We start from the raw sequence: 26,668 nt of genomic DNA, 5'->3' as shown, positions 1-26,668 counted from the left end.
TGCCCCGAGCAGCCTCCCACGTGCTATCTGCTGCTGCCTGCCTGCCTGCCTGCCTGCTGCCACCGTGCCCTGCCATTTGGTGCCTGCACATCAGCCATCTGCAGGGGTCCAGTTGCTGTGTCCACCCCTGCTGGAACTGAAGACTCCCAACTGGGATTACATCGCTCCACAGCCCAGCCCCAGGACCCAGTTGCCCACCCACACCTGCCTCTGGGGTTGCCATGTCGGGCACTTCCACATCTGGCACCAGTGGCAACCCCAGGCCAGAGGGGCAGAGGGGCACCAGCTTCACTGCCACCGAAGTTGGTGTCCTGGTGGAGCATGTCCTGGGGCAGTATGATGCCCTCTTTGGATCGTCCCGCGCCAGCAAGGAAGGACGGGAGAGGATCTGGGCCGACTGTGTGGTTGCCATCAACGCGGAGGGGGTGGCAACCCGCAACGTCCAGAAGATCAAGAAGCGCTGGGAGGACTTGAGGTCCAGGACCCTTGTGAAGGCCCGGCGCCTCGTGGAGGGGGGCCGGGGCCGCATGAGTTCCATCCAGAAGAGGGTCCTGGAACGCGTACGCCCAGCGCTCCACGCCCAGGTCCTTGGGAGGGAGGCCCGTCTGGAGTTGAGCGGTATGTGTCCAAGCATTACTGTGTGAGACAGGGCATGTTGCGGTGTGCTGGTTCTATGATACTTGCCTGTATGTGTGCCATGGGCCATGTATGCATGTATGTGTGCAGGGACATCATGGTAATGCATGTGCGACCAGTGATGTGTGACCCACATGGTTGTTGCATGTGTTGAAATGCGGCATGGGGAGCCCTATGCAGATTTTGGACATGAGAGCATGCCAGTCTCTGTACCTGGACATGGATGGGGGTGAAGGATGGGTGCTGATGCCAGGTACATATATGGTAGCCATGTCTGTGTGCCTGACCTGCGTGTCTGTGACTTGTGCATGCCATGGATGCATGACACATGTGTGTGACAATGCACAGATTCAGTGACGCACCCAACTTACCCTTGTTTCGCCTGTGTTCGGTGTGTTTGGGGCCAGATGGATGTGACTGAGGTGAAGTGTGTGCATGTGATATGCATGAGCCATGATGCATGTGAGTTACATATCATTGAATGTTTCTAGAGTCCATTGGACATGCATGGAAATGTCCATGGCATGCACCGTGCCTGTTACTGTGTGTGTTTTGGCTGGACTGACCCATGTGTTGTGGAGGGACATGATGGAAGTGTACTTTGACAGTGGTGCTCATCTGCTATTGCTTCCTGTCTAGGGGACCATTGTACAGTAGCCTGATGCTTGTGTCCTTTGTCTCCCTCTACGCAGCGGCTAGTGAAGAAGAGGGCGGAGACGGCGCTGTGGAGCAAGGCGGCGGGGATGCCCCCACGGCTGCAGCGGAAGGGGTGGGTGAGCCCCCACAGGGGCCTGCTATGGCGGGAGACGGTGAGGAGCCATCCAGGTTGGTGGTTTGCACAGAGGAGGAGGAGGCCGACACTGGTGCACACATGGGGCCTGGTGGGAGCATCCCTGCTGGTGCAAGTGGTGCAGTCCAGGGCCAGGGGCAGGAGGCAGCACAGGTCACCGTGGAGGGGCCTGTGCATGTCACTCTCCCTGACCCTGTGAGTGCACCACCATGCACCAGCAGGGATGCCCCGTCCCAGGCCCGTCCGCAGGTAGAGGGGATGTCCATGTCACCTGACTCCCCTCCACCTGCGGACGTGGTAACCCCTGGCCGCGTGGAGAAGGTCCTGATTGGGGTCGCGATGCGCACGGCTGTGATTCGTGATGACGTGCGTGCTTCCCGGGAGGAGCACGCACGTCATCACGAAGTGCACCGTGCCGACGTGGCCCAATTGGGATCGGCCATGTTCGGGGGTTTCCTGCATGTGTTGGCCAATCTGACGGCCCTCTCCTCCTCTGTGCAGGCTATCCACCGGTCGTTCTCCTTGCCGTCTTCCAGCCCAGATGCCTCCAGGGCCCCCTGTGGACCTGCCCCGACCAATGCAGCCAGCTCGGTGGGGATCCCATCCCTGCCACAGTTGGGAGTCGGAGGTCCAGCAGGGGTGGACAACACAGCAAGTGGACCCCAGCAGATGGAAGATGTGACGGCATCATCGGGCAGGGCACGTGCATGACGGCGTCGGTGGTTTCCATCAGCCTGGATGCCGTCGTGCTGGCAGAGGCAGTGGCGTCGGAGGCAGCAGCGGGCTCGACGTGGGAGGCATCATGGCTCGGGGCCATCAAGATCAGAGGGGCAGGCATCGGCCGGAGGGCAGGGCAACCCTGGGATGGTGGTGTGTTCCGTGTGGGAGGAGTTTGGCCAGCGGATAGGTGCGGAGCGGCAGCGGGCGGAAGAGGAGCGGCTCGCCATGGTCAGGGCGGAGTTCTCCATGCGTCGGGCATTGAGGCGGGCTGAGTGCCTCGAGGAAGCTCGCAGGGAGTTTGAGGTGGACATGGGGTTGTCCCTGCGAGACCTCGGGGCCAGGACAGAGTCCCGCCTCCAGGACATCGACATGGAGTTCGATGATGCCCTGGCCAGCAACATCACCAAGTGAGCCGCAGGACTTGCCCGCTGCCTTTGTATATAGTTATTTAGTTAGTTAGTGCTAGGTTTCCTTTATCTATTTTTATTATTTTGGACCGCTCGGACAATGGCCACTTTTTTGTACATATATTTTTCATTAGTTAGTGGGAGGTTTCATTTTTGGTGTTGGGCTCATGGACCCTGGAACATTCCTGTATATAGTTTGTTTTTTTGGGAGATCCATATTTTTAATTTCTTATTGTTTTCACCATGACGTAATGGTTTTTCATTAATTTCCTATGACATGATATTGCTTTGGACAAATTCTTTTTAATTTTTTATTCCTTTGTTTTTTTGTTTATCACTTTTGTTCTCGGACATGGACCATTTATTTACTTAGCCACATCGTTGTATGTTTGAAAAGTTCACTTATTTTTGGTATTTCATACATTTTTTATATTTTCTTACACTTGTGTTATTTTCTCATTGGTTTGTTACATGTCATGATATGGGTTTTGACATTCACTTGCACCCATTGTGTATGTGTGTGTGACGGACATGTGTTCTTTTGCATACTTGGCATTGGGGTTGTGTCATGTGATTGCATTCACTATGTGGGTGGATGCAATCCTTGCCTGGGTGTTTGTGCTGGGTATGCTGGCCATTACTGCCATGATTGTGTATCGTCAGGACCTGGGGCCAGGGGGACATGTGTGGGGGCCTGCTGGCAGGTTCACCACAGTGCTGGGGGGTGGGGGTGGTGGGAGACATGGGTGGGGGCCTGGTGGAGGCTGCCCCTGCACTGCTGGGGGGTGGGGGTGGTGGGAGACATGAGTGGGGGCCTGGTGGAGGGTGCCCCTGGTGACTGGGGGGGTGGGGGTGGTGGGTGACATGAGTGGGGGCCTGGTGGAGGGTGCCCCTGATGGCGGGGGGGTGGGGGTGGTGGGTGACATGAGTGGGGGCCTGGTGGAGGCTGCCCCTGGTGACTGGGGGGGTGGGGGTGGTGGGTGACATGAGTGGGGGCCTGGTGGAGGGTGCCCCTGGTGGCGGGGGGGTGGGGGTGGTGGGAGGCATGGGTGGGGGCCTGGTGGAGGCTGCCCCTGCACTGTTGGGGGGTGGGGGTGGTGGGTGACATGAGTGGGGGCCTGGTGGAGGGTGCCCCTGATGGCGGGGGGTGGGGGTGGTGGGTGACATGAGTGGGGGCCTGGTGGAGGGTGCCCCTGGATGGTGGGGGGTGGGGGTGGTGGGAGACATGGTTGGGGGCCTGGTGGAGGGTGCCCCTGGTGACTGGGGGGGTGGGGGTGGTGGGTGACATGAGTGGGGGCCTGGTGGAGGGTGCCCCTGATGGCGGGGGGGTGGGGGTGGTGGGTGACATGAGTGGGGGCCTGGTGGAGGGTGCCCCTGGATGGTGGGGGGTGGGGGTGGTGGGAGACATGGTTGGGGGCCTGGTGGAGGGTGCCCATGGATGGTGGGGGGTGGGGGTGGTGGGAGACATGGTTGGGGGCCTGGTGGAGGGTGCCCCTGGTGACTGGGGGGGTGGGGGTGGTGGGTGACATGAGTGGGGGCCTGGTGGAGGGTGCCCCAGTGGCGGGGGGTGGGGGTGGTGGGAGGCATGGGTGGGGGCCTGGTGGAGGCTGCCCCTGCACTGCTGGGGGGTGGGGGTGGTGGGAGACATGAGTGGGGGCCTGGTGGAGGGTGCCCCTGGTGGCGGGGGGGTGGGGGTGATAGGGGACATGAGTGGGGGCCTGGTGGAGGCTGCCCCTGGATGGTGGGGGGTGGGGGTGGTGGGTGACATGAGTGGGGGCCTGGTGGAGGGTGCCCCTGGTGGCGGGGGGGTGGGGGTGGTGGGAGACATGGGTGGGGGCCTGGTGGAGGCTGCCCCTGGTGACTGGGGGGGTGGGGGTGGTGGGAGACATGAGTGGGGGCCTGGTGGAGGGTACCCCTGGTGACTGGGGGGTGGGGGTGGTGGGAGACATGAGCAGGTGTGCAGGGTAGTCCCCTGTTTTGTGGGCTGCCTGCAGGGGCCGTCGAGGGTGACAGGACCCAACCAGCCTAATCGCGTGTGTAACTTCGCACGCACCCCTGTAATACACGTACCAAGCCAAATCGCGTGTGATAATTCCCGCGCACCCCTGAAATACACGCGCACAGGCTATTCGCGTGTGGAAATTCCCGCGCACCCCTGAAATACACGTACCCTGCTGTAATCGCGTGTGGGACTTCCCGCGCACCCCTGTAATACACGCGCCCAGCCTATTCGCGTGTGGAAATTCCCGCGCACCCCTGAAATACACGCGCCCAGGCTATTCGCGTGTGGAACTTCCCGCGCACCCCTGAAATACACATACCCTGCTGTAATCGCTTGTGGGACTTCCCGCGCACCCCTGAAATACACGCGGCCAGGCTATTCGCGTGTGGAACTTCGCGCGCACCCCTGTAATACACGTACCAAGCCAAATCGCGTGTGATAATTCCCGCGCACCCCTGAAATACACGCGCCCAGGCTATTCGCGTGTGGAAATTCCCGCGCACCCCTGAAATACACGTACCCTGCTGTAATCGCGTGTGGGACTTCCCGCGCACCCCTGTAATACACGCGCCCAGCCTATTCGCGTGTGGAAATTCCCGCGCACCCCTGAAATACACGCGTCCAGGCTATTCGCGTGTGGAACTTCCCGCGCACCCCTGAAATACACGCGGCCAGGCTATTCGCGTGTGGAACTTCCCGCGCACCCCTGAAATACACGTACCCTGCTGTAATCGCATGTGGGACTTCCCGCGCACCCCTGAAATACACGCGGCCAGGCTATTCGCGTGTGGAACTTCCCGCGCACCCCTGAAATACACGTACCCTGCTGTAATCGCGTGTGGGACTTCCCGCGCACCCCTGAAATACACGCGGCCAGGCTATTCGCGTGTGGACCTTCCCGCGCACCCCTGAAATCCACGTACACGGCCAAATCGCGTGTGAGACTTCCCGCGCACACGTATTTTTTTTCAGCGTGTCCGTGTTTGTGGGTACCCCTTTGCACGTCATTTGTCCTGGAGGGCCACAGTATAGGACATTCATCATGGCAGTATATGGGTGCTATTTGTTGGCGCACCTTTTGGCGCACATTTCTTACAGCCGCTGAGACGCTACCGCCTGCTTTCTTGTGGCGGTCGTGTTTGTGCCTGTGCGCTGGTTTGAGCGTGCGCTTTTTTGACCTATTCTATTCCATGAATATGTGTTGTAGGCGAGCGTGTGGGCGTTCTGCGCACTTTTAGCCTGTGCTTCCCCCGTGATGCCCACATTTTGGCAAGTTGTTCCCCATTCCGAGTGTTACGCCCCGTGTTCCGCCTACTTTTATTGCGTGCGCCGCGCTATGTGCGATTTTCGCTGTGGACTGTGCGTTTTTCGCTGTGACCTGGCGCATGCCTTTAGATGGCCTGTGCGCCAACGTGCGCCGCGCACTTTCTTATCGCACGTCCGATGGTTTTCTCGCGCACGGCCTTCCATGAATCGATGTGCGCTGCTTTTCGTGCGATTTTCGCTATTCCACTGCGATTTTCGCTATTCCACTGCGAATCGCACGTTTTTGGCCACTTGCGCCGCGCTAATTATTCCATGAATCGGCCTGTGAGTTGTTGCAGGGGTTTTGGTAGTGAGAATAATTATAAGTTATTTATGATAGCATGTGAAGAAGTTTGGTTGTTGTCAAGTTTTGTAGTGCAGTAAGTGCAAAGTATTAAGGGGTCCGTTATTTCATATTTGTTTTCTGTTATAAGGTAGAGAGCTAATTCAAACCATTTGGAATCTTCATTGTCTTCTATTTTGAATGTTACGTCTACAGTTTTTGTGTTACTTTTATAAAAAGTTCTGTGGCAACACAAACACACATGGTTCGGTACTTCAGGGGATGCACTTTTAAATTTTAGTATTTCTTTTTTGTATGTGTGTGGTAGAAGGTTGTCATCTGTACAATTGTTGCTAGACTTCTGTAAAGCTATTGCATTTTCTAAGTGGCTTTTACTTCCAAAATATTTTCTCTGGATGTGCTCTATTTCTTCGAGTAGGTCTTTGGCTGTACTATGTAGAAGATTGTTATTTAAATTGGCTAGTGCTAAAGCAGGACTTTTAGCATCATACAGTTTATAGGCTAGATTTCTTATACTTGAATGATGTGTTGATATCATTTTGATATGATGGAAGGTGCTTTTGCAAATAGGTCCTGAAATGCAGGCTAATGAATGTCCTTGTAGTCCTGTGTATTTGCGCACCACACAGGTATCCATATGTTGTAGTTGTTTCATTTTGATTTTGTCTTTGCCTTTCACATACTGATTGAGGAACTGGCATAAAGATTTGGAAGATTTTTTGGCAGTGTTGCACATTGACGTGCATGGCCATTTGTATACAGGATGTTCTGGTTCAGTAGAATGGAGAGGTGATACTGAGTTTTCTGGGGATATTTTTGTAAGCAGTATTTCTTGATCCATTATGGTATTATTACGTTTTTCATACCCTGGTCCACTGCTATGTATGGCAATTGTGGTTGTTTGCGTTTGTTTGTATGCTTCTTCATTGAAATATGGTTCTGTGATCGTGGTGTGACTCCATTCACCTCCACAGATATTTAAGAAGTTATTCTTGTTGACATTCCGCTTATTGAGACGTTTTTTTTCTAATTTAGTAGTTAGTTTTGTTAGTGATTTCATGCTGTTTAACACTAAAATAAATAACTTCCTTTTGAGAAGGATTGCACTATCTATCAAAGCTTCTAAGATTAATTTTCTACGGTAGGTTTTAAGGGTTGTGCATGATTTCTCTCATGGTTTTATAAGATATTGAAGGACTCTGTGGCAGAACATTTTTGTAAAATAATTGTTTGGTATGGTTACTTGCCACTACATCAAGGTTTATAGGAGCAGTGTTAGCAGTAGTGGTAGCTGAATTCTTGTTAATTATTTTCTGTTTCATTTTACATTTTGAAAGAGGAGGGAAGACTTTTTGTATTGGAAGCTTGTTTTGTTTCGCTTAATGACTCTATTAGATCTTTTGTTTGAACTTTTTGTACGAATTCTGCTAGAGATGGATGCTTATTTTGCTCATTTGCTCTACATCTGCGTTGCTTTATACAGACTTGCCTTTTGGGTTGGGCTGTTCTGCAATGCATGTGTGCTTGTGCGCATGAGTGTCTGAGTATAATTCTATGGATGTATGTGTTGGTGTGTGCTTGTGCATTGGACAGCTACAACTAGTTGGGAAGGCTATTCTTGTAGTTGTATGTTGCTATACTGGGGTTCAGATGACAGTTGAAAGTAAGCTAGTGGTGAGGAGAAACACTAATACTAAATCTAATGGTATAGAATTAAAACAGTTCTTTGTTCTGTAATACTAAACCCTGTTTAACAAATGGGGATTTGTGGGCAGAATGGTGCACAAAGCTCTGTTTTTCGGTGCACAAATTCCATGAATCAACCCCACAGTGTGTTTGAGTAACAGTAAGAATATTATGGTAGTATTGTACTTACTCTTTTTGGAATGAGCAGGTTTCTTCTGAGTAGTTGTATGTACTTCAGATAATTCTGCTTTTCAGGTGAGTAATCTTCATTGCAATTGTAAAAGAAAGAAGTTAGTCATTTTGTGTGTTTATAGCATTGATGTTAAGTTAGACGTTGATATTTATGTTTTTGTAGTAGTATTCTTGTTTGATATCTGTACATAGTGTGTGCATGCAGTTTCCTTTGAGTATGTGCAGCCTTTATATTTTACTTACAATATGTTAGTTCAACATGCTTTGCAAATGAGTAGAATTCTAAGTGTATGAAACTCACTTGGTTTTTTAAGGCTGTGTTATTGAATGTTAGGAGAAAGAAGAAGTAATTATATATTTATTTTGCAATTTTATAAGGTAATGGAAGAAACTATATAGAAAAGCATAGAATGTATGCATTTGTGAAGGTGTGGGTAATAAAACAGAAGGATGTGATTTACAGGCAGTGGTGTTATTGCAGCTGGGAGATTTTCAATGATAGTGTCTATCTGTGTGAGTTTATGAAGATGCATGACCTTATCCTGGCTGTGTGTAAATTTATAATACACTACTAAGTGCTTTTTCTACATTTAAACTGTTATTTCCCCGATCTTCTAATATTATAATTTTTTAGATAGCTGTGTGTGTAAAAAGCAAATTTAGATAGCAGATGAATTTGGAAGTGACAGTTGATTATAGCAGATGGGAAAAATGACAGTTAGTTCATTTTATAGGTTATACAGGTTAAGTGCCAGTTACTCTGTTTATATGAATTCATAAGAGTTGTACATGTACTGTGCAGAAAATATGCATAACTGTAGTTTGTATTCATGCATGTGGATATGCATGCAGCTGCAAGTAGAAATCTTGGAGACTTGTACAGTAGTTTTTGTAGTAGGTGCCTTCCAATGATATGAGACTTGTACTCAGAGTGATCAACAGTACATTTGAAGTGCTGAAGTCTGATGATGGAGTTAGATGTAGAGGTCTTGGATGTGATTGTTGGATGGTTGTGTGACTGCTTAGATGTATCCAATGAGGGAATGGCACAGAGAGTGATGTGGAAAGGGTGGAAGGCCTGTCTAAGAGTTACGCGGTCCGCAGACGCCGCGGCTGTCCGCGGACAGGGCGTGCCACATCCAGGGTTTTCCAGCAAATCCAAAATGGAAAGGGGACTGTAGGGATCAGCCAATCAGATGTTGAGGTTGTGGATTTGTTTTGAAAAGAGACTGTGTGTAGTGAAGATGGCAGAGGTGGAGAAAGTCAGGGTGTTGGTGCTTGGAGATATGTTTGTGCATGGTTTACAGCAGTATGCTCAATGCAGGCATGCGGCAAACAATTTTGATGTTAAAGGAGTGGATGTGGTGTGGAGCATTCTGCCTTATTGCAATGTACAGGGAATTGTGCAAGTTTGTAAAGATATGGGCAGGATGAACAGTCCCCATGTGGTAGTTTTGCACTATAGTCCTTTCGATTTGGGCTATGCCAGTGGCCCTACTTTGCTGGCAGATTTGGAACACTTTGTTCAAGCAGTAATGAACATCCTTCCAAATGCCAAAGTAATTTCTTCTGGATTAGTAGCTAGGGCAATATGGGACAATAGTTCTGTTTTTTGTCCTCAGCAAAACCTTGCTAGGTGTGCAATCAACCGAGGCATGTGTGTTGTCATGCTTAAAGCTGGTATGTTCTTCTGTAATAATGAGAATATTGATTCCAGTAATGCTGTTTATTTTAAAGAAGATGGCATTTCCTTATCTTTTATGGGAAATGCCATTCTGTTTTAGAATGTAAAGGTTGATTTGGACATGGTTATGTGAAGATTTAGGAGTAAAGTAAGAATTGTTTTTTAAAAAAAGAAATACAAAATAACAGGTGTCTGTCAAGCATCTGCAAAAAAAACACAAAAAAATGGCTCTTTTCAGAGCCAACCTCAAAGGGGAAATGGGGCACACTATTTAAATTTACATTCACCATGCTCAGATTTTCGATATGTCCAAGGACATGGCGGTAGTCTGCGGAAAGCGCCTATTACATACAGGCATTTTGGGGTGGAGAGGCCTGCAAATGAGAATTAGCAGAGCAAGGGATTGATCAGTGAAGTTTACTGGGTGTGTTGTGTAAAGAGAAAGTTTGTCAGAAAGTATTTTTCCTGAGAGAAGAACAGATAGCTATGGCTGTGTGTTTCAGAAAACAGATTATCTGGCTTTTGGGAGACTCATGGATACATTGGTTGGAGGTGCATGCACAACGCTGTGGAGTAGCTGTAGATCTTGGATTCCCTCATGTGTACCTCTCTGTGCTACTTTGGAGACAGAGCATCATCCAGACATAATTATAATTCATTGTGGAGGGATCAGTTTAGGACATGTGTCTGGAATTTCATTGCAATTTGCAAAGAAGGAAGGACTTGAGAAGGTAATGGACATGTTTCCAAATTCCCAAGTAATTTTTTCTCGAATTGCGCAAAGACAAATGTGGCTGCGTTCTTCTACATTTGTTCCACAAATGGAGAAAGAGAGGTGCAATGTCAATAAGGCTGTTCGTGCCTTTCTAAGAGATGTTGTCATATCCTCTTTTCACAATGAAAATATTATGCTTCCTAGCACATACATTTTTCGCAGAGATTCCATTTTACTTAGGCTGGCAATCAGATTTTTCTGAGAAATGTACAAAATGCATTGTAACCTTTTTTGGAATTACAGCCATCCATTTTGCAGTAGGTGTTGACCATTTCAAGTTTTTCAAACACAAAAAACCCCCCAAAAGGCTCTTCACCACTCCCAGAGAAAAGTGCAATGGTTTTGATAGGGCAGCACCCTAAAATTTTAGATTTCCGCGGACTGTGCGCGGACTTCGAAAAAATGCACAGGGCCCTGCTCCATTTATTTGTCACTTCAATTTTTAAACTGTGAAAGGCGACTCTGAAAAGATTCTTTTTTTGGGGTTTTTTGTTCTTTTATATATTTTTTGGTTTTTACATACGACACACATGGAAAGGAGGGGAAAGGAGGGTAAGGAAGGGACACCAACCACAGGGATAAGAAAGGGCAGGTGGAGAGAGGAAGATGTGGGTGGGCCTTATTTAGGTAGGTAGCAGACCTTCTCATGCTCCTTGACCGCAGTCTTGAAAGCACTTCGAAGATTCCCCCCCCGCAGAGTACAGGGTCAACAGCATTGTGAATGCCCTGTGAGGCAGCTGGAGGCATATGCTCTCCCACAGGAATGTCTCTTGTGGTGAGAGGAGCAGAAACAGAGAATGTGGTAGAGCAACTCAACCTACTACATTGATCACAAGGTACAACCTTGCGAACGGCCCCACTGTGGAACGACCTTAGGCGTCGCTTCATGGATGTCGTATCAAAGCTGTACGAACCAGACCTCCCACGACTCAGCACCATTTTGCACTGGTTGCAGGTGACCTCCACACCCAAGACTCACGGTGAATGCTGGTTTTAGGGACTTCCACTACCTCATCCCCGTAATCCTGTTCATCCTCCTCCTCTACATCGTCACGCCTGTTCCCCTCTGCAGGCCCTTGGGAAGTGGTGGTGGTGGAGGGGTTGGGGGTATTGCTGAGGCAGAAGCAGCACCAGCTGGAAGAACAGCAGCCATGGAAACCATCAGTTTTGATGATGCAACAGCAAAGGCAGCAAAAGCAGGTCAATCTTCAATAGTAGAAAGACAGAATGAAGATGATCTCTGGGGTGTGGCCTTTTATAGGGGTGCTGGTGCGCGCTCCGTGGACAGATCGAACACCCCAAAAAGGCTCAAAAAGTTCCAAAAAGCATGTAGAAAGCCAGGGTCATTGTCTGGGACATGTGCAATGGTGAATTGTTCCTGTAAAATACTTTGGATTGTCTGAAAAACATACTTTTAAAATGTTCAGGGATCCGGACAGTGTCCGAAAATCAGGACACATGCTCAGCGTGGGTGCGGTCACCTGATGACATCACAAACACGTCTGCGAAGGGAAAGGGTGTCCGCAGGACATCAAATGCACAGTTATGGTTGTGCACATGCGCGCAGGTGTACTACAGACAGTGTTCGGGTCCCCAAACTAATTAAAAGTGCGACACAAGTGAGACAGGCAGTTATGGACATGTGCGATGTTCGTAGGATTTATGGGTGTGGTGAGCATGTGCGTAGATGTTCTACAGACAGAACGGACAGGTATAGTGTCTTTAGAACACCCCCATTTGGGTTAATTGTGAACATTCCGGACACTGGGTGTGTTCTAAGAACAGTTTCATGTTGCTTGCGGACAGTACAGACAGGTATACTGTCCTTAGGACACCTCCATTTTGGTTAATTGCAGACATTCAGGACACAGATTGTGTTCTGAGATCAGTTCCATCTTGCTTGCGGACAGTACGGACAGGTATAGTGTCCTTAGGATACCCCCATTTTCCTAATTACAGACATCCTGGACAATGTGCGTGTTCTAAGAACAGTTCCATTTTGCTTGCGGACAGTACGGACAGGTATAGTGTCCTTAGGACACCTCCATTTTAGTTCATTACGGACATCCCAGACACCATGAGTGTTCCAAGAACAGTTCCATCTTTCTTGCGGACGGTACGGACAGGTATAGTGTCCTCAGGACACCTCCTTTTTGGTTAATTTCGGACATTCCGGACACCGGATGTGTTCTAAAAACAGTTCCGTCTTGCTTGCGAACGGTACGGACAGATATAGTGTCCTTAGGACACCTCCATTTTGGGCAATTACGGATATCCCGGACACCGGGTGTGTTCTAAGAACAGTTCCATGTTGCTTGCGGACAATACCTACAGGTATATTGTCCTTAAGACACCCCATTTTGGTTAATTATGGACATCCCGGACACCTGGTATGTTCTAAGAACAGTTCCATGTTGCTTGCGGACAATACAAACAGGTATAGTGTCCTTAGGACACCCCCATTTTGGTTAATTACGGACATCCTGGACACCCACGCTGTCCGCGGACATCCCAACTGCCTTTAAAAAAAAAATAAGACACAAAGGGCTGAATTAAAAGACACATTGGGCCTCATTACGACTGAGGCGGAACGGGTTAACGGGCTCCGCTAAAGGAGGCGGACTCGTTAAACCCGTTCCGCCTCATTACAAGATCCCCTCGCGGGACCCGGTAAGTAACGCCTGGTCAAACCAGGCGTCCTTACCGGGTCCCGTGAGGGGAAGAGAGAGCAAACAACGGGCCGCTCGTAATCGGCCCGTTGTTTGCACCCTCTCCCATTCCCATTGAGCCCTGGGGACTCAGATGGAAATGGGGAAGGTCCGGGCCCGGGTTTCTGGAGGAAGGAATTACCAGGCCCTCCGAACTCGGAATGGCCCGGTAATTCCCCATTCTGGGAACCCAGACCCGATTTCGGCAGTAGCCATGCCGCCAATGGTGCATGGCTACCGCCAAAGTCGTAATGAGGCCCATAATCTTTTTTTAATTATATACAGATATACAATTTATGAAAGAGACGGGAAAGCAGAAACTGACACAAATACAGGGGAATCAGGGGTTTGGAGAGGATGGATGGGAGGGGATGAAGGGATGGAAGTCTCATCAAAACGTTTTTCTTGGTGTTGAGGGTTTGGGGATAGTTGACTGGGACATGGATAGGGGGAACTGGTGCATGTGGGACAATGATATTTAATTTTTTCTTTTATGCGGTCATCCACAAAATGTTTCAAAAGATTGAAATTTTCCATAAGTATGTCAATTTTTTGTTCCATGCGCTGCAGACTATTTTCTAATATCTCTTTTGGTGTATTATTTTCAATGTTTGTATGGTCTGTTAAAATAAATATATATATGTTAAGTGCACATAAAGTAATGATTATTAATTTGCTTATATAGAGAAGTGTCTACCATTAGTATCACTGTCTTCAGACATTTCCTCACGTGGGAAATTTTCCTCAAGCCATTCCAAAGTACTGGAAATTGCTGTGTAAAAGAAAAGATATTACTTTTAGTGCACCTAATACAGAAAGTTTATAAATATATAAGAACAATGAAGTTTACTTAGTAGTTTCTGGTAAATTGTGTTCTTACTGTTGTGTAGGTCTGCTGTTGCAACTAGCTGTACAGTTTCTGTGAGGTAATTATGTTGGAAGGATATCTATTTTGTTTTGGTATATTCCATTTTAGTACATATGGTATTTAAATGGATGGTTGATGTGTTACATAAATAGGTGCCACTTCTTATTTATTATTACATATAATGGGCCTCATTACAACCTCAGCGGTAGTGGTGCTGCTATTGGTGGCATGGCTGCCGCCGAAATCGTGTCCAGGTTCCCAGAATGAGGAATTACTGGGCCATTCCGAGTTCGGAGGGCCCGGTAATTCCTCCCTCCAAGGACCTGGACCCGGACCTTCCCCATTCCCATTGAAGCCCCCATAGGGCTGAATGGGAATGGGAGAGGGAGCAAACAACGGGCCGATTAGGAGTGGCCCGTTGTTTGCTCCCTCTTCCCCACACGGGACCTGGTAAGCACGCCTGGTTTTACCCAGTTTTACCAGGTGTGCTTACCGTGTCCCGCAAGGGGACCTCGTAATGTGGCGGAACGGGTTTAACGGGTCCGCATCCTTTTGCGGCACCCGTTAACCCATTCCGCCAGGGTCGTAATGAGTCCCAATGTGTTTATATGCTGCTTTTTGAACTTGTCAGTGTTTATTTAGCATGTTAGAACAATGTTAGATACCCCCTAAGTTTTTGGGTAGTGTTCCTGTTGTCCGCGTCCGTCCGCGAACATACGCACAGTCCGCAGACATCAAAATCACTAGAAGGGGGGTCGGCATGTTCTATGTTACATGTATATAAAGTAAGGTAATCCTAGTAAACATCTATCAAATTCACACGATGTATATGTGTATTCAGTTAAAATAACTTTGTTAAAGGGATGTTATGGTGAAGTTGCATTACTAAAAACCTATGCAATTCAGTAAAAAAACTTTGTTAAAGGGACGTTAAGGTTAAGTTGCGCTACTAAAAACCTATGAAATTCAGTAAAAACATTGTTAAATGGACATTATGGTTGAGTTGCGCTACTAAAAACCTATGAAATTCAGTAAAAAAGTTGTTAAAAGGACGTTATGGTTCCAAGTAAAACCGAAAAACCCCTGAAATTCACTAGTTATGGTGAGCTAAGCAACCATAACTCGCGCCACCACCGTGCATTGCTAAGACTAACACCCAGGACATCAAAGATGACATCACAAATGTCACAGTTTTTTCCTTTGGTGATATATCTTAGACAGTAATAGTTAGGAACAAAGAAATCAAAAAGTACTATATTTGTAGACTTATACTTCAAATATTTTCTTACAATAATTCACTTAGGGTCCACTCACAACATATGAAACATATAGATAGAAAAAATACACACTTAAAAGATAGCAATGCTTTCTGTGTATGAAACCAATCAGTGAGGTCATCAACACTTTCTTATTGTTCTGCTTTTTTTTTATTACTGTACTTTCTCTGGATGTGCTCATATTTGTATTTGCATTACTTTCTTTAGGGTACAGTCACATCATGCAATATTTGTACATAGGGAAGCAGTAGGTTTGAAGCAGAGCAAGCCTGTCTGTGCATAAAGATAATACGTTAGGTTGTGAACACTTTCTGCTTCTACTGCTGCTTTTTTGCGTACTTCACTTTCTCTTTATATACTCATATTTGTTATTGTGTCTTTGTGTTTTGTATGTAATAATGAAATTATGTAGTAAGTGGTTTTATTAGCTACTATTACATGTTGCACAATACACAAAACACTAATAAGAAAGCATTTATCATTTCACTATTCAACATGGTAAGATTATGAATATTGCACCTCCATCATGTATGCTGCACACAATGCTTATATTTATACATGAGTAGCTTAGTATACTGTAAATAACTTCATTATAGAATGCTATTTATATCAATGCATTGCCTAATGCACTACATAGCTCAAGATATCTATTCCAATGATCCTTGACACTTTTTCTGTCAACATTATAATAAGAATCCCTTGTACTGAGTTTTCATGAGCAGCAAATGCACATGTGATGTCATCAATGATGTTATTAATGACATTTGTGATGTCTTCTTTGATGTCCTGGGTGTTAGTCTATGCAATGCACGGTGGTGGCGTCCTTTAAAAAAAAATCTGTGAATTTCATAGGTTTTTATTAGTGCAACTTAACCATAACATCCCTTTAACAACGTTTTTTCAGTAAATGTCATGGGTGTTTACCAGTGCACCCTTAATTTCTTACAATTTACTAATATATACTTACCCAAATATAGCAACATTTTTGTCCAATTTACAACGTTTCACCTTAATCTTAGACCTCTGCCATTTCCCAACTTCTAGCATCATTTGTAATCCTTCTATTCACTTTTTGCAACTTTTCCACTGATTTTGCATTTGTCGACATTCACAAATGTCTGACATCATCATAGACCTTCTGAACAGAGTCACGTGATCGTACACTTGGGCATGGCATGACATGTTCATGAATGCGTCCGCACCTCACATTCAGGTCTGTGCTTCAAGGACAGTTTGCAGTGCACTTTTTGCTGAACTAGAAACTTTCAAGCTCAAAATGTTCTTCTTGCACAGCAACTACACCTATTCTTACCACTATCCATTAACAATCTCGTACAGAGCACATACTTGGACGAATATTAGCAAAACTGCTATTTATCTTAAAAGTGGCATCAGCTATTGCCATCCCTCCTCCCCAAGAGCCACCACCACCAACAGCTGGAGGACCTACACAACAAAAAAAGTGCAGTACTTCCAAAAACAATGAAGAGGAAAAGAAGATGAGGTAGAGGAAGTACCTGCCTCTAGCACCAAGAGAGAATCATGGGTGTATTTTATAGGAGTGTTTTCTATAAGGCTAGCCAATTGAAAGATATGTAAACATGGAATGTGTCCCAGCGCCAAACGTGCAGCACATGGCAAATGGTAGATAAAATAAGATCAATCCTTGTGTTTTTAACAGATATAGTCAACATTTGGCTGTTGTTCCCTGGTGCCCTGTATCATAACCTAATAAATAATTGATAGTATGTGATTTGTGAAGGCCATAGATACTTAAAAATTATTTCCATGGAAAAATAATCGCAGTATTAAAAATCCTCTCCTCTCTTCTGATACTGCACAGGAGGGAAAGGGCTTTCCACCTGGGTGACCTGATTCACAAAGTGAAGTAGGAGGAGTATTCATGTGGGTGTTAGCAAATCACAAAACCATTTTCCTGTCTTGATTGGGTGGACTGATATCCTGTGCATTCTAAATTGATAGCACTTTGTTTCCAACCCAAACATGCATAATTCGATAAAATACATGATGGTCTACATTTAAACTGCATGCTCATGCTAGACATCTACAACCCCACATTCACAAACGGAAGGGAGTGAATTAATGGACATCTTACTACATACATGTAATTTATCAAACTTTTCTCTACCACAAATCCTTGATTTTGATATTGGAACCAATACAATGTTCTGTAATTTATAAATATTGGTTGAAGCTGATTTATTATAAAAGTTAATTGAAAAGAAATTGAATAAACCAGCCATAAAAGTGGCAATGTTATCATGGCATTGAGAATGCTATTTAGAGGCAGCCTCATATTATTCAAGGTTTGACATGTTAGAAATATGACATTTGACAATATAGTGTGACTGCATGTGTGTGCGACCTCATAGTGAGAGTGTCACAGGCAGGCCTACTCCAATTATGTATGGAATATCACCTATCTATATTCAATGAAAAAACTGTAGTTGCAGGGATGTTAAGGTGAGAACTTAATGTAACAAAACCCCTGAAATTCAGCAAAAGCTACCTTAACTTTGCGCACCCTGTTGTGCAGCCTTTGACAAACAATGACATCACTGACAAGATCACTGGTGACATCACTAATCACATCATCTATGACATAGGGCCTCATTATGACTTTGGCTGTAGCTGTGCCGGCAAAACCGGAGTGGCAGCTGGCGGAGTAATTTTTTTACCGCCACCCGGGAATGGGCAATTAACAGGGTATTACAACCCGAGTGGACCCAGTAATTGCCAATTCCCGGGCACTGGTAAAACAATGCTCCCCATTGGGGAGACCGGATGCACCGGCACCATTCGTGAATGGTGCCAGTACATCTGACATGCTCTCATCGCGGGTGCTGGTCTGTCTGCCAGATCAGACTTTGAGGGCAAAAAGGCACTTGCGAGCAGAACTGTAACAACGGTACTGGCAAGCTTACTGGACCGGCAAACTTGTAATGAGGCCCATACTGTACAAAATGTATAGATCAAAGTGTGTATACCAACTCTCATAGCATTATACAATCATTTTAATTGTAAAAGCAATCTCCTTACATAGGAACCCCATACATTATTAATTTTCGGGTGAGATTAACTGCACCAGTGTCCAGAATTACACACGCTCATGCCACATACTTACTTGCGCACTCATCATTTCCCCTCCTCACCTCCATGTCTGGCTTTCAAGGGCACATTCCATAGTGTCACTCATATATAAAAAATCTCTATAGAACTATATTAGGCAAATAGTGTACAATTGTGGCATTATTCCCCCCATCTTGACTGGGAGACTACAAGTACCAGAATTCAATTCAGCAAAAGGCAAATAAATGCTATCTGAGTGCAATACTTTCAAGCACGGTTTAAAAGAGAATAATGGGGTTGCTGTGTGTTTTCTGAGGGTGTTGCGGTATATTTAAAAAGAAGAAAACACATGAAACCTGGGACTGTAGACTGTTTTCCATCCATGGAGTAACCAGGACAAATCTTGCTTAGCTACAAAGTGAGGAAGGGGTCGTCCTGCTCAGGCCATGGTTCTCTAAATGGTCTTTTAACATGAACTAATGTATTAGGCAACATGGTATGAGGGTGCCAGCCACTCACTACCTTACCTTGAATCTAACACCCACTCCCAAGATGTCATCCTCACCTCCCCTGACATCTTCCTTTCCCCCCACAACACGCACTGTTTCAGTGCTGCAGCTTGCTTTGAGATGACGGCTATCCACGGATGTAGCTGAGGTTGCAGAAAAGCTTTGTGTTACAAACCTCAATCCCTAGACCCCCTCCAACGCCTACATTTCTCTTGGTGTCCCCTGGCAACCACCCCCCCACCTCTAGACTGATGGTTTTTGATCTGAAAATAGCTTTTTACATACTTCTCATTTACTGATATTCTCAGCTATAGCCACAGCTATCTCTCACATTGAAAAAAAAAAGATGGCAGCAGTTTCATTTCTATAAAAGCCCTGTTTTGGCAGTTTATAAGTGTTTTTTTATAACGCGCTTAATAGCGGAGAGCTTTCTAAGCATGGACTCAAGCGTGGACCCAGGATTCAAATCTGTGTTGCTCTGCGTCGAGAGCATTGCCACTGAACTATACTGCTCGAAATATATATTTTTTTTTGTGTTTAATTGTAACTAGACCATCTTTACAAATTGGACGACAGTGTGTGTCTTGATTGGGGCTTTTTTTTAACAGTCTTCTGGGTTTTATTCATATATGGTTGTAGTTTTAACTTTTCCTTCCAGATCCAAACTCTGAAGGAATTTAGCTCTAGCTATAGTCAGGGATGTGTTGTCTCCGCTCATCATCCAATTCCACCAGGATTCTTTGGATAGTGTAAGATGTTTGTGCCTGTGTGTTTGGAGGTATATGAATCTGGTATTTGCAGTCCCTGGACGTAGTAAAAGGAGATGTCGCACTGTCTCGATGTAGTTTGTGTTCTTGCTGTAACAGCATGTGTTGCTCTTGGATTGTTTCCGAATAAAGATAACTTAGTTTGTTTTAGAACATTCAGGCAGGCTATTAAGAAAGGTGTACGAAGTACTTTGTTAGGAAACTTCTTTAAGTACTTTCGGACCTTGTCCACTTTTTGCATATCCAGTGTCAGATGTGCAGAGGATTTGTACTCCTTGGCGTTGTCTAATGTCTCGATCCAGTCCCAAATTTTCAATTTCTCCTTGACTTTATCCGGGATGTATTCAAGATCCCATTGGGAGCATCCAATTTTTTCCATCAGGTCTAATAGGCTTTTTGACCAGGCTGCCATCATCCGGCTTTTTCCACTGTTCATTTCTTTATAAATTATGTCGAGTATTGTTGGTCTTGGCTTTCTTAAGATTTTGCCCAGGAAAAGCACACTGTTCCTCTCGACCACAGATTTCAATGATGACAAACATAGTTCCTGCCTGATTACTGCCATGGGAGTCGAGATTGGTAGTTTCAGGACGATAAGCCAACATAGGCCTTCGAGTTTTATCCAAAGTGTAGATGGCAGATGAGGCATTGCCTCTGCACCGTATGTTATTGCCGGTGTAGCTTTCGCTTTGAAGAAGTTTATCACTGGTAATATTGAGAATTTACCAAACTTTCTTTCCAAGATCAAAGCTTGAGCTGCAAGTGTTTTTGTTTTTGCGAAAAGGTGCTCCTGTATGGTGATTTCTATACTACTGCAGGAAATTCCGACCCCCAGGTAAGTGATGCTTTCCACCATTTCCAGTTTATCTGGGTTCCTATACCACTGTGAACTTCTGGTCGTCTTTGTTGTTTTTTCAATGATCAGCACCTTGGTTTTATTTGCGCTAAAGTCAAGGTTCTTTTTCTTTAGGTATGCCTGAGTTGGCGCTGTAAGCCAATGGGTGTTTGGTCCAAGAGAATTATATCGTCTGCATAGAGGTGCCTTGTAACCTTACACTCCCCTGTTGTTGGCGGAAAACAACAAGTATTGTTTTCGGTGTCCACAATGTCGGCCATATAGGCGTTGTAAAGTGTTGGGGCCCGGTTGCAGCCCTGCTTAACCCCTCTCGATTTCTTTATGGGGTCTACACATTGGCCTGCTGCATTTAGCCGCATTGAGGTGTTGGCATATAGTGCTTTGATTGGATCTAAAATGCTGGCTGGACATCTGGATTTCTCAGTTTTTTTCCACAGTTTTCCACAGTTTTTCTCTATTCGTGTGGTCAAATTCCTGGACCAAATCTATGGAAGCTATGAATATTTTTGGGTGGCCCTCCATCACTTTCACCTTTAGAATACTGATCAGCATAATGTTAATGGATGTACGAAGGTTTTTTATAAAGCCGGATTGGTAAGGGTCCGCTGTTTTTGTCTCCTTCTGCCAATCATGGAATTTGTTCAGGATCAGGGTCCCAAATAGCTTACCTATCCTGTCAAGTAAGGCTATTGGCCTGTAGTTTTTAGGGTCGTTCTTTGGACTCTTCTTGTAAATTGGTGCTATATTGGCCGTCTTCATGATCCAGGAATGTTTCTTGTGGCAAAGCATCTGTTGAAGATATATAGTATCATAGCTGCCCTAACCTCTGGATCCTTCTTTAGATGAATATTAGAAATTCCATTAGGGCCAGGAGCTCTGGAATTTTTCAACGTCTTTATCTTTTTCAAGATAATTGATTTGTCATATGCAATGGCCCAGTTGCAAAGCACATATTTTTCAGCGTTGTGTGCACTTGCTGTAGGCTGTTTGAACAAATTAGTATAGTGCACCACCCATGTTTCCTCACTGATGGTATTTAGGATTTCTGTTTCTGTGGGTATTGTTGTTTGCCTAACTATAGACCAGAAATCTTTGGAATTTCTGCTACAGATGGCACTTAACATTGTCTCCCCATCACATTGATATAACCTCCATCGGGAAGTCTTTAGCCACTTTTTATAACTTTTCCTTAATTCTGCTGCCTGAGCTACATTTTCTTGGGTCGGATGCATTGTGGCATGTCTAGAAGCTTTTCTTGTGCTTGCTTTCCTCACTCTTAGTTCCTCGTTTCGTCTATGAAGATGCGTGTTTCCTAAGCCACTTCTTGTTGGCTTTTGTTGTAGGAGTGGTGCGAGGAGCGGACAATAGTGCAGATTTATTGTTCGCGTGTCTTCTGTATCTAGAGCACAGTTGCCCTTGTAGGTATTCATAATCTGGCTAATTGCTTCTTTAGTCAGCTTTATCCGAGTTCCTTGCAGGTTAGCTTTGACCTGGTGTGGCATTACTGGCGTGTATCTTTAAATGATGGCCATGATGCTGTTAGGAGGTTGTGATCGCTTTGGATAGTTTTGATCACTTTAAATGAGTCGATAAGTGAGTATAATTCTTTGGAGGTGTAAATGTGGTCAATGGTGATTTTATGACCTTCGCACTCCCAGGTTGGCTCTGGAGGTGAAGATTTATTTATTTGGTTTAGGTTATACAGGTCCAGAGAGTCCATGAGGTCGGCCCAGGCACTACCTCATATCATCGATTGCACTCTGTGATGGTTTTGACTTGATCTTACAATATTTTCCCCTCCTATTTCTGGGCATGTTGCATTGAGGTCCCCACATATCAATATGTGGTCCACATTGTAGGCAGTAGTTGCATCGGTTAAGATTAAGTCAACGTCATTTAAGAATTCTTTTGTTGATTGTACACTTGGGTTCCAATAGATGTTTATTAGTAACATGAGTTCCACCTTTGTGATCTTTGGTGACCTCCGCCTTTGGTCCCATTCCAGGAGGGCTGCTTGAATTAAAGTAGACCAGGCTGCATTTTCTTCGTAAGCTCCCTCCTATATGAATCACAATTGAGGGGCCTTTCGGTCATTTGAGTGCAGGGGATAGTAGCGACTCAAAACCATCTGTACTTGGAGGGAGAAGAAGTCAAGTTTCTGGAAGGCTCAAAAGATCAAATTAGCCTATGTTAATCTCTCCCATCTGCGTGAGGTTGGTATGGCCTCTAGTGTTTCATGATCCAATGGTTAATCTATGTTGTTAGGTATTTCCTTTAGTCACTCCTCTCTTGGAGATGTTAGGAGTTGTTGTTAGTTGCTATTTCCTGGAGTAATGAGCCAATGCGGTTGGAATTCATTCCCATCTGTAGGCGTCTTTGTCACTATTCTTGTGTTGCTCTGTTGTTGTAAGGGCTGAAGTTGAGTTTTCCCTGTTTTTTTGTTGCTATTGGGTGTAGGTCTCGGTCTTCCGGTTTTCAAGTTAGATCTCTTTCTGTGTTAGGATGGACTGACCCAGAGGGCATTGATAAGAACGTTGTTTTATTTCTCTCCCCTGTCGTGTCATTGTACTTTCTTTTGGATGGTACTTTGTCTCCAACGGGATGACCTTCTCTGGTTCTTAAGTTGCTTAATGTTTTCTGTTGTGATTGATTTTTCCCCATTATGACCACTGGTCTCATTTTGCCGGTGTCTTTCCTCTTGATTTATGTGGTGTGGATCATGTCGTTGTTTCTTGAAGGTGGTATCCTATCTTGTAAAGTTTACCAGCGGTAAGGTGCAAAAGTTTCATGATGGTTTGAGATGTGATATGTAGAAAGATACTGTTGGTGCGCTATTTGTGGGTGGATTGTACGACGTTTATATCTTCACTTCAGATCTGGTCTTCGTTCATAATTTTATCAAACTGCCTCAGCGTTGCTCTTCTATTTAAAATGATTGTTTCACCTGTATTTGAGTTGCTTAGGTGGTGTCTATTTGTTTTATCAAGAGGTTTTGTCCATGGACTGTTAGCGCCATTAGAGTGGGTTATGTTTCCCTGCTCATGAGAGCGATTTGGTTTTGCTCTATTTCTTTGATTAACTGGATAATTTTCACTGTGTTTTGTTTCCATGTTGTGCGTACCTTCATTAAGCTAAGAGCCAGTTGGTCGCCGATTTGTTGCTCTTCCTGGACTGACAGAGTGATATTCAGTATGTTTTCTTTCCCCTTTAGGCGTGCCTCTGTTTAACTTCACGCCTGACAGACGACGAAAAGTTCTCCTTCCTGGGCTTATCCGGTTTCTTTCGTGAGAACCATCGCTGTTTTTTTATGAGATCTTTTTGATGATGCTGTATAATCACCTGGGCGTAGGCGGAACAGGTTCCGAGTTTTCTATAGAGTAGACACTGATGTTAGACAGGTCAATCGTGTTGTTTCCTGGTTCTCTATGGAGCTCATCTGTGTCTCTCCTTAAATTCGATAAGTTTGGTTGTTTTAAAGATTTATTTTTAAATAAATGGACGGTTACCCATGTTGTTAAAGTCTTGTTGGACTTGGAGATATTCTCAGTTTGGTACTTGCTCTCTGTCGGCTTAGGGTTTTTAGTCAGTGGTGCTAAGGACTGTTTTTTGTTAAGCAACAGTGCGATTGGATTGCTGTCTTTCTCCATTTTACCTGGTGGTAGTTTTGAATTTCTACAGGTTCGTTTTTGGTTCTGATCGGGATTGTACTCCTCTACAGTTGTATTTAGTGTGTCCTTAGCTTACCTTGATGTTTTCTCCCCATGTTTTCTTCACTTGTGATGTCCTCGAATTGCTGTGTTGGGGGTCCTCCAGACAGCCCCGCATGTTGAGATCAATGACCTCGATCATAAGGGCTTTCTCTTTTGTTCTTTCTAGATTTTGAACTTGGTATGTTTGCGTTCTGGCAGCGACAGACTGTTTTTTTTAACTGGAAAACCTCTTGTTTCTGTGGGTCCGGCAAATTGCTTAATGCTTGTGTTATCTCAGTCATTGTACCCTGGTCTCTTGTGTTCCCCTTCCAAGCTTCTGCGGCCATGATATAGCCTTCCACGTGAGTTAGCTTGGAGCTCATGGAGGCTGTCATGGATGTGTGTTCTTTTAATGTTTCATTCAATGCTTCGTATAACTTTCTGAAAGGGACCAGGGCTATGGTCACAGCTAACATTATAGTAAAAATATCCATCATCTTTCTGGTTTTTGTCTATTTATGTTGTTGTGGACATGGTACTTCAGGGAGATTTTGGTTAATTAAATCTCAAATGTCTCTTTCAGTTTGGAGCCTGGAGGGAGAAAGAATCGAAGCACTATTTGGTCCTATCAACGTAATCTCCCCTTTCAGTTTGTCGTTGACATGATAAGTCAGGTCCTTCACCCAATTATGTTCTCTTAAGATATTAAGGTCATCTGTGTCAAAGTCATCATGGTCATCTGAATTAATTGTGGTTGCGTTGAAGGTGGTTCCATTTAGTCAAGGTGTGGGCTTGGTAATTCGCCCCTTGCTGTGACTAGATGAACTTCATTCTCTATGCTTGAGCTAGGAAAGGTTAAATGTGGTTCTGTTTCGTTTTCATTAATCGCATCCCTATGGTTTTGAGAATGTGCGGTAGCTCTCTGTTGACATTCAGCACATTAGCACACAGCTTATTAGGAGTCTTGGCAATTTCTTTACTGTTGAGTGAGAAGGGAGGGGGAGAAAGGTCCAGACTGTGTAAACCTTTGCTTGTTCCTATCACTATACCCATGCGTGTCACCTTAGCCGGAGTAGAGTCCAAATGTGCCAACACTGGCTCGCAAAGCCGCTTTGCAGAGGATGGACGTTACTTTCTCCCGTTTCAGCTTTGGCAACTGCCCCCATTCTGGTATTCGCGGCCTCTGATTGGACGCTCGCTATAGCCGAGGAATTGCTCTGTTTCGAGAGCGAGTCGTAATCACAGGGAGAAGCCGAACCGTCAACAGAACAGTCCGGGCGGCCAGAGGTAGGTTGTAATTGTGTGGGGACCTCAACGGGGGGATTGGAGGGGAAAACTTTGCCTCCAAAGGCATGCTTTTCAAATTTGGGTTTATGTTAATGTCGAGTGGATCAGGACGGTGAATTCCTTTCCTGCTGTCACAACTTTGATTCGGATTCATAAAGGGTGGGTGGAGAGAAGGCTTGCAGGGCTTTTGTTGTGCTGGAAGGGCAAGTCGGTCTAGTCTATCCTGGCAGTCTTTGGTTGTGTAGCGGCCGCTATGCAGGAGATGACCCCTGTCTTCTGATGTATCTACACAGTCTTCCATTACGGGTCCGCTCATCGTCTTCTCTCTCAGGATCTCTGTCCCTCCCGTCACACTCAGTTCAGTCTCGACAGCCTTCTCTGTCACAGACGCTGTCTTGGCCCTGGTACTGGGCTGCTGGACTGCCAGACTGAACCTCCACGCAGCTCTCCGCAGCCGCTCCGTGGCCAGAATGGGTTTTTAAACCCTCCTCCTTCAATGAGAGGCAATGAAAAAAAGACTGATGCTTCTCACAGACAGCAAAACATTTTGAGCTGCCAGACTGCACCTCCACGCAGCACTACGCGGCTGCTCCACGGCAGGAATGGGTTTTTAAACCCTCCCCCTTCAATGAGAGGCAATGGAAAAAAGACTGAGGCTTCTCACAGGCAGCAAAACATTTTGAGCTGTCAGATTTGCACCTCCATGCAGCTCTCCACGGCTGGAATGGATTTTTACACCCTCCTCCTTCAATGAGAGGCAATGAAAAAAAGACTGAGGCTTCTCACAGACAACAACAAATTTTGAGCTGGCAGACTGAACCTCCACGCAGCTCTCCGTGGCCGCTGCGCAGCTGGAATGGGTTTTTAAACCCTCCTCCTTCAATGAGAGGCAATGAAAAAAGACTGAGGCTTCTCACAGACAGCAAAAAATTTCAAACTGCCAGACTGCACCTCCACATAGCTCTCTGCCTGACATATAGCTATCTCTTTTTGAGAAAGGGCACTCCCTCCTCCATCAAATATTTTTAAAACGACTGCAATGAAGAACCCCAAACCACAAAAGGGCCTTTTTAAATGGTCCATGCCCAAGTTATTTTGGACCTGTCTTCTTAATAA

Source organism: Ambystoma mexicanum, chromosome 2p, assembly GCF_040938575.1.
Source record: "Ambystoma mexicanum isolate Mex_15411 chromosome 2p, UKY_AmexF1_1, whole genome shotgun sequence".
In the NCBI taxonomy this organism is placed as follows: Eukaryota; Metazoa; Chordata; class Amphibia; order Caudata; family Ambystomatidae; genus Ambystoma; species Ambystoma mexicanum.
Note: the sequence above shows the minus strand (reverse complement) of the source record.